The sequence below is a fragment of the Hevea brasiliensis genome, chromosome 15 (genome assembly GCF_030052815.1).
Source record: "Hevea brasiliensis isolate MT/VB/25A 57/8 chromosome 15, ASM3005281v1, whole genome shotgun sequence".
Lineage (NCBI taxonomy): Eukaryota > Viridiplantae > Streptophyta > Magnoliopsida > Malpighiales > Euphorbiaceae > Hevea > Hevea brasiliensis.
Window position 1 is genome coordinate 53,697,119 of NC_079507.1, and position 9,725 is coordinate 53,706,843.

Consider the following 9,725-nt stretch of genomic DNA (forward strand, 5'->3'; position numbering starts at 1 on the left):
TTATATTGATCACACAGCAACTGCCTTTTTCTGTAGGGCAGTGCCTGTAGTTAAACCATGCAAGAAGCATTAACACCGCCTTGCCCTTTGTGCCACCCAGATCCTGCCCTGAATTTGCCAACAGGGCAAGTTCCTTGTTGCCGCAGCCATGGGTCAATGCAAATGCAATAAGCATGGAACTCAACTGAGTCTAATTATTACACATTAACGCGTGTGTACTTCGCGTTCTAATATTTTTTTTTAATAAAAAAATTAAAAACTCAAATTTAATTTTATTAAATAAATAAATAAATAAATAAATATATCTTTAATTATTAAATAAAATGAAGTTAGATAATATATATTTAAGGATGATATGGAATTGAACACCTATAAAAATTAATATATTCAAATTCAAATTCATTTGATATTTTAAGTACTTAAATTTATTTTAAGTTAGATTAAAATTTATTTTAAATTAAATCAATATCAAATTTAATGATTGTTATTATCAAAAAAATATTTGAACTTATTTCATTTTATATACATTAATCAATAATGTACATAAAGTATATATTTTCAATGAATTTATATTTTAACATTTCAATAACTCTACAAAATATTTAAATTCTATTTATTTAAAATATAATATATACAAAAATTATAAATATTATTATATAAAATATATATTTTATATTTAATTAATTATTTATATAAATATATTAAGATAATTTAACATAAAAAAAATTAAACTCAACGTAAATATTATTTTTAAATTCTTTTAAATTTAATTATATAATATTTAAATTTATCTTAATAAAATTTAATTAAATCGAATACCAACAAACACCTGGGTCATTCCTTTATAGAATGCTAATATCAAACGCAAAAGTCAGTGCCGACTGCCGACAATGAGAAAATTGTAGTTGGAATCCTGGTGGCTATCTTATCTCAAAATTGAATTTTAATTTTTAATTTTAATTTTTCATATATCAAATGATATAAATAATTAATTAACAAATTATCAATTAAATGCTTACAAATAAATAATTATATTCAAATAATTTAATTACTAATAAAAATATTTAGTTCAATAATACTAAAATTATGGAATTTTAAATTTAAATTTAATTAAAATTAAACTAAAAAAAGTTCCTAATGATTTTCTAAAAACTTTATCATCATGTATCATTACAATCTTTTAAGCTATTATTTTTATTTTATTTGATATACATAGCATACAATAATTTGTGTAAATGGCCATATGTCTAATCAGAAATATTTGGGAAAAGAATAAAGTTAAAAATCATTATTATTATTATAGGGAACTTTCTGTTAGACTTGATCTGTTATGAATTTAAAATATAAATATATAAAATTTATATATTTAATAAATAAGTCTGATTATATATTTTATATCTTAAATAAATAATTGACCAGACCTAAACAGAATAATCCTATGAGGCATTATATATGTAAGCTATAAAAATATGGATAAATTAATAAAAAGGTTATAGTATTAGAAGAATAAATTTTTTTTTATTTAAATTTAATTTATTATAAATTTAAAAAATAAAATTTATAATAAAATATATTTATTAAATATATAAATATCACATATTTATATTTTAAATATATAATTAATCGAAATTTAGACAAAAAAATCAGCCGTGGCGTGGGGCTCCAGTTAATTGCAATCATGGGTCGTATCATACAAGCTCCCAATAGATCATGTACATGGAAGATGTGAACCCACTAAATAATAAATTTTCATCATAATTAAGTGATTTCTCAATCTCTAATCATAGAATAATCTTCTTGTCTTTGTTAGGCCGTGGCCATGGCCACAACCACACCAACCCCACACTTCCCTTGTCCCCATGCGGCGGTTTTCTTTCAGCCTTATATCGTTATTATATGTTTTCAATAGATTATGATTGATTTCCTTAAAAGTTAATAATTAAATAAACTATTTGATAGCATATTTAATCATATCAGTATTTCATATAACTTTCTAATGGATCGTATTATCTATAAAACGTATAGAGAAATCCTGTCAAACTGAGTATTTTACTGGTGTTAATAAAAACTATTCTTCACCTTCTATTTCATATTGTTTGCTTATAGATATCATGGCTTGTTTTACAATATTAGCCTAATCTCTAACCTTAATGCCTGGCTTTTAAGGTTAAACTTAGGCTTCTATTATTTGAATTTTATTCCAACCTCATTCACAGAGGAAACCAAAAGGTTCCTTAATGGGTGAAGAAAATGCTAAACAGTTCTGGAAATTGGGAATCTTTCCTGAACAATTCAATGTGGAACTGGAAGCAGCCATCACTAATTTTCACAAATTCTTGGCTGTGAGTTACTGGACCAGCCATCAACCTTGTCTCTTGAAAATGGAAATTGCTTGCGCTAGAAAGATGAGGCCTTTCAAATATTTGAGTTTAGTTTGGTCGGTAGGTTTCAAATTTTGAAACCACAGTGGGATCGCCCAACCCAATGGAAAAGGCATCAGGGAACCTGGCCTTTTCTCTTTCTGTCAGTCCGTAGAGTATTACCACTGTACAATTGTTCAATGTCAATGTCCACTCTCTTTAGGGTGTAAACCAATCAAGCCAAGGGGAGTCAAATTTTAAAAAGCTCAAGTTCAGCTCATTAAAACACTTTTGAGGTCAGGTCGAGCTCACGCTTGGCACAATTAGTTAACGAGCAAAATCAGGGGCAGACACGTGAGTAGCCCCAGCAAAATGGGTAAAGTTGCTCTTTCTACCATGCACTAGTTTGTCTCATTATTCTGGCTCTTACCCTTATTTCAATGCCTTGTGCTACTTCTTGTTGATCATTTGAGGCCAACAACAAGGATCGAATTCAGTTCGTTTTTAATTTGGAATTCTTTGAAACAGAATTATTCTTCTTGTTTGGTGCGCTTGGCAAAGGGATTGATGCTGTTGAACCAGATTTTGCCAATGGTGGTCTTCCTACGATTGGAGTCCAAAAGGCTAACTTAATCCTGTTTCTCGTCAAATGATCGAGGAATTTGGTTATCAAGAACCTTGGTCACCTCAAGTTATGATAAATGAAAGAAAACACAATCGATTTTTTAATTAATTTTTTTACTATCAATATTCTTAGATTATTTCTTTTTAGGGCTATCAATATTCTTAGATTATCTTTTCAGGGTTATCAACATTCTTAGTTAGTGCTTATGCCCCATAAATAGGACTAGATAGTGAGAGTAAATAAAGGTTTTGGGAAGATATGGATGATCTAATGTAAAACATACCGAATGAAGGGAATGTTTTCATCGGTGGAGATTTGAATGGACATGTAGGAAGTAATAGGCAAGGCTATGAAAATGTTCATGGAGGTTTTGGATTTGGTAACCGAAATGAGGAGGAAAAAAATATTCTAGATTTTGCTATAGCATACGACATAATACTAGCAAATACCTACTTTATAAAAAGAGAATCACATTTAGTGACTTTTAAAAGTGGGCAACATAGAAGCCAAATTGACTTTCTCTTAACCAGGAAGACAAATAGAGCTCTATGCAAGGATTATGAGGTCATTTCGGGAGAAGCTTTAACAAGTCAACATCGGTTAATGGTTTTGGATGTCAAGTTTAGGAACAATTCAAATAAGGTTAGAAGAAATAGTGTAGCTCGAACAAAGTGGTGGGAGTTCAAAGGAATAAAGCAAATGAAGTTCAAAAATGAGCTTCTCAAGTCTGAAGCATGGAAGCTAGATATGGAGGCCAATGGTATGTGGATACAGATGGTATCAAAGATTAGAGAAGAAGCTAGAAAAGTACTTGGAGAGTCTAGAGGACATGGACTACCCTCAAAAGAGAGATGCTGTTGGAATGAGGAAGTACAAAAGGCAGTGAAGAGAAAGAGAGAATGGTATAAGAAATTACCTAAGTGTGATAATAATGAGACACATGAACAGTATAAGATAGCAAAGAAAAAAACAAAAAAGACAGTTAGTCAAGCAAGAGCGCAGGCCTTTGAAAAGTTATATGAGAAACTTGGAACTAAAGAAGGGGAGAAAGATATTTATAGATTAGCAAGGAGGAGAGAAAAGAAATGTCAAGATCTCAATCAAGTTAGGTGCATTAAGGATAAAGAAAGAAAAGTGTTGGTGAAAGATGAGGACATTAAAAAAAGATAGAGAAATTATTTTGATGATCTCTTTAATAATAGTCAAAATGGTAATAGAGTGAATATAGACTACAGAGCAATAGAAAAGAATGTGAATTATACTAGAAGGATTAGATCTTTAGAAGTAAAGGAAGCACTTAAGAGAATGAAAGTAGGTAAAGCCTGTAGATCCGATGGAATACCAATTGAAGTGTGAAAGTGTTTGAGATATATGGGAGTGGAATGGTTAACTAAATTATTTAATAAGATTCTAAATTCAAAGAAAATGCCTAATGAATGGAGGAGGAGTATTTTAGTACCTATTCTTAAAAATAAGGGAGACATACAGAGTTGCTCAAACTATAGGGAAATTAAACTCATGAGCCATACTATGAAGTTGTGGGAGAGAGTTGTGGAACATTGACTACGTCATGATACTTCTATCTCTCTCAATCAATTTGGCTTCATGCCTGGTTGTTCGACTATGGAAGCGATCTTTTTAATTAGAAGCTTGATGGAGAAATATAGAGATGTGATGAAAGATTTATACATGGTTTTTATCGATTTGGAGAAGGCTTATGATAGTGTTCCAAGAGATATCTTATGGAGAGTGTTAAAACAAAAAGCGGATCTATTAGGTACATACAAGTGTGGAAGGACATATAACACCCCTATATGCATAGTCTTGTGCAAGTCACTATTCCGATGACTAGTGTTGGTCCGGATAATTAAGAGGATTAGAACTATATTGAAGTCATCTAGAGAAGCCCTGAACAAAAATAAATAGCAATTACATGAAGGTAAAAAGGAAATAAAGGAAACAAATCACAAAAGGTTAAATGAGCCGGGGGTCACAGCGATGGGTGACCGCACCAGGAAGTGAGTGCAAGGTCAGTTATAACCCTAATTTCGTACGAGGCATTGTAACACCACAGGCCTAAGAAAAATTACGGAGTTAGGGGAAATATGAAAATCATAGAAAAATGTTGATAAGCAGATCAAATAATTAGGTCAGGGCTCCGGCTCCGGAAGAAATACATTATTATTGGCAAACCGAATCAGACCGGCGAGGGGCAAATTGGTCAATTCACCTCTAGAAGTGACTCATGACCTAACTGTCCAATAAAATCTAAGAAATGAAAATTTTGAAATATGGAATTAAATTAAAGAAGTATGGAAAAACTAAGGAAAAAAAAAAGAAAAGGAAATTGAATAATGACATCAAAAATAAATTTCACTTAATTTAATTTTTGACTACGTCAAAATATGAGATAAATATGTACAAATAAAAGAAAAAAAAATTATTATCAATTGTCTTCAACCTCCCCATTGCCGTCCCTCTCGTCATCCTCTCTTCTCTCTCTAGTTATCCTCCATAGCCATATTTTTCAAGCTTTTAAAGCTTGAATTTAACCCAAAATCCCCTAAATTTCATAGTTAAAAACCTATAATCAAGCTTTGGCAAGAGGAGTAGAAGAGAAAAATTCAAAAAGGAAGTGGGAATTGAAAGAGTGAAAGAGCTACCAAGAGGTTAGTGGTTAGTTTTCAAATTTGTGTTTTAATTCATGATTAAGTAGTTAAATTACACTAGAAATTGATAAACAAATGAAACAAATCATGCTCATCCCCATCCACATGAATTTTGGCCAATGTAAGGAACGTAGGGTTTGAGTGAGTTTGATGCAATTAAAAGGTTAGTTGAGTATAATTAAGTGTGTAGATGTTGAATAGCTACTTTAATTCCATTAATTGAACCATTTACAAAAATTAGGGCTCTTGACCCTTAGGGTTTTGGGAAGGAAAATTGAGAAATTAGTAAATTGATATACTTTGACCTAAATGAGACTCAAAATGGTCAATTGAGACAAATTAGGATTTTTTCAATAGTTAGAATTGCAACCAAATTCGGATAGGTAGGGGTCTAATCCTGGACAACCTGACCTAGGTCCATTTCAGGGACCAAAACTGTAATTCTGCCACTCCAATTGGTGTGAGGCCAATTGGAGATGAAAATAGACACATAATGACACATTTTTCATGTAGAAACCATGCTTAGAAAGTGACTATAAGTTAGTGAACAATTAGGTCAAACCCGGAATTGGCACACTACCACTGTACAGAAATGACCAAATAAACAGTGTTTGTTCATTTGGCCATAACTTGGTCTAGGCAGGTCCAAATGACCTAATTTTTAAACCATTAGAAATATATGACATAGTACTACAATTTTCATGAAGAATACAAACCCAAATTCTGTCCACAACCAAGTCATTTTGTCACCCATAATTGGTTGCCCAAAACTGCCAGAACCAAAAACCTGCCCAGAATTCTGGGTAGATACCAATTCGGCCAGTCTTAGGAAAATAGCTATAACTTGGGCTACAAAACTCCAAATGGAGTGATTCAAAAAGGAAATTAAAGATAAGACATTAAGGAACAACTTTGATGAAGAAAAGTTGGCCAAATTCCCACTGTAGGCAGACCAATAGAACAGTATAAACAAGTAACCCAAAACTAAAATTTTGAGATCTAACCCTAATAGACTTTGAATTGAATTTGGCAATCAATGCCAACAAAAACATGACTCAAAGTGTGGTATGTAAGTGCAATTAGAATTAATAAACCTATTTAGTAGGAAAAAGTCAACATTTTAACTTAAATAGTGTAATGAATAGTGACCCAAAATGCAAAATTCAAAGGATATCAATTTAAGCAAATTTAAGGCTTACGGAGTTTTAAATACCAATTTAAGCAAACTTTTATAAAAATTGCGGTAGTTTTAAATATCCAAAAAAATTGATTTGTGATTTAGTGTCAATTAAAAGTTTTTAATATTTGTGAAAAATTTACCCACCAGCTTAAAAATGAATATAAATTATTTTAAAATCCCTTGTAGTATATTTAATGGGTTACCGGTAGGCGAAGTATGGTAATTCGTTAGGTATACTATGGGATCATGTTATACCTTACGGAGTAGTAGGGTGTGACAAGACATGTATGAAGGAGCAACTACTATTGTGCGCACTGTGAGAGGGGACACCACAAATTTTTCTATTTCAGTTGGATTACACCAAGGTTTAGCTGTAAGCCCTTACCTTTTTACATTAGTTTTAGATGAATTAACGAAACATATACAAGAGAGTATCCCTTGGAGCATGATGTTTGCAGATGATATAGTTCTGATAGATGAGATGCAAGAAGGAGTCAATAGAAAGCTAGAGCTTTGGAGAATTACTCTAGAGTCAAAGGGCTTTAAGTTAAGTAGAACGAAAACAGAATACATGCATTGCAAGTTCAGTGAAGGCCAAACTAGTGATAGAAAAGGAGTTAGTTTGGATGGAGTGATACTGTCCCAAAGAAATCACTTTAAATATCTCGACTTAGTCTTTCAAGTAGATGGAGGATGTGAGGAGGATGTTAGTCATAGGATTAAAGCCGGATGGTTGAAGCAGAGACGTGCCACTGGAGTTTTATGTGATCGCAAGATTCTTAATAAGTTAAAAGGAAAATTTTACCGTACAGTCATACGACTGGCCATGTTATATGGTAGTGAGTATTGGGCACTGAAAGAGTCGTATGTGTCTAAGATAAGAGTTGCGGAGATGAGAATATTAAGGTGGATGAGTGGCCATACTAGACTAGATAAAGTCCGTAATGAGAGTATTAGAGAAAAGGTAGGAGTGGTACCAATTGAGGATAAGTTGAGAGAAGGGGGATTGAGGTGGTTTGGTCATGTAAAGCGTAGACATACGGAGGCTTCAGTTAGATAAGTAGAGCACATTAGGGCAGAGGATAGAAAGAAAAGAATGGGTAGACCTAAACTGACTTGGAGGAGAGTAGTACAATATGACCTAGAAGCATTACACATTTTCGAGGATTTAACTCAAAATCGTTTAGAGTGGAGAAAGAGAATCTATATAACCGACCCTAAATTTTTGGGATAAAAGCTTAGTTGAGTTGAGTTGAGAGCTATTATAAAAGTGGTTGGGGGAGTTCGAGGGCCTCTACATGGTCTCAGTCCTACAAATTTTGCAGGAGTTTTGACGAAGCAAGTAGCTCCAAATCAGACCCTCCATTTAACCCTTATATCAGCACAGTCAACTATCTCCTAGCATCCTATGCTATCCCTTACGGGGAACTGGTTGGATACGTTGAGACCATTCCAAATCTAGCCAATTTCACTAGTAAAAGCGCAAGATAACATCTACTAGACCCACAAAATGAAAGTTATCGTCACATATACATTATATGACTTCACCTATTTTCATTATTTTATTATTATTATTATTTCTATAGAGCTTTTTGCGTCATTATTGGGCGTAGAGGCCAGACAAGATGCAGTGATACGAACACTGCTGTATGAGAAAGCTTACAAGAAAGTGTTGCCTGATAACATTAGTGGCAAAGTCATATCCAAGGAACAAGCTTGCGAGGTATGGATTAAAGATGAAGGTCTAATTGCTCCTGTGAAGTTTGGGGCGGAGTAGAAGACTAGAAGTAACATCTTATCAGCAGATGCTAATTCTCGTTCCTATGCTCGCACGCCACCTGAGATTTTAGGAATAATCTATGGAACTGACAGCGAATATAAGCCTGGTGGTTTTTCTGCCCAACGGTGGAAATGTTAATATTGCAAAGAGTCTTCTACCCAAAGTTTAACGACCTTAGTAAAATAATCTGTATCAAATAAGTGCATTCACTGAATGCACAAAACTAACTTGCTTGCTTCATTTTGTTTCCCTATCAAGTTTAAAGACCGAAAATAAAAATAAAAATAAAAGTAAAAATAAAAAATAATAATAATAATAATAATAATAATTGATAATGTGAATTCACTTTAAATTTTTGGTGTGGGTAAGTATTATTTAAATTGGTTTGCATTCAGTCATTTCGGTTTAGTTTCAAATCAAATTAAATTGAACCGTAAAAATCGAATAACTGTAATTTTAAAAATATAAATAAAACTGAATTGAAATAATAGAGGACTTAAATTAATTCAGCTCAATTCATCAGTTCATATTTTTTTTTTTTTGAACTGCAAATTTTACATTACAAGCCCTGGGAATGGGCATCAAAAAACAAGAGAGCGCTCAAAGCCTCAGGAGGATTTACAGTCCAAGAACTATGGAGCTTGCCTAATCTAAAAACTTTGGCAATACAGTCTGCTGCTCTATTAGCTGATCTCTTGATTAGAGATAAGGATACATGGTTAAAGAAACTACATCTTGCAGTAATAGCTTGGACCGCAGTATGAATTTCCCAAGGAATCAAATTATTCTGCTGAATAAGAGTAGAATGAAGGATTTCTAAATCTGTTTCCATGATAACAGATTTTGCACTCATAGAAATAGCAAGGTTAACCGCTTTAAGGACGGCTAGAGCTTCACCCACCAGAGGAAAGGATGCTTGAATTTTGCAGGCCACGCCATCAACCATATGAACACTGTGATTCTGACAATAACTCCTGCTATTGCATAATAGGAATTGTCCTTCCATGAAACATCACTATTAAACTTCAAAACTCCAAAAGGAGGCGAACACCACACATTGCTAGAATGAGAATTACCTCTGTAGTGCTGCAAATGTGTAGAGTTTTGGAGA

At 32.8% G+C, this 9,725-nt stretch overlaps 1 pseudogene; it reads left to right on the plus strand.

Moving 5' to 3' along the window:
• The first annotated feature begins 2,237 nt into the window (after positions 1-2,237).
• LOC110646915 (ferritin-like catalase Nec2) lies at positions 2,238-8,783 on the plus strand (annotated as a pseudogene).
• Positions 8,784-9,725: the final 942 nt, after the last annotated feature.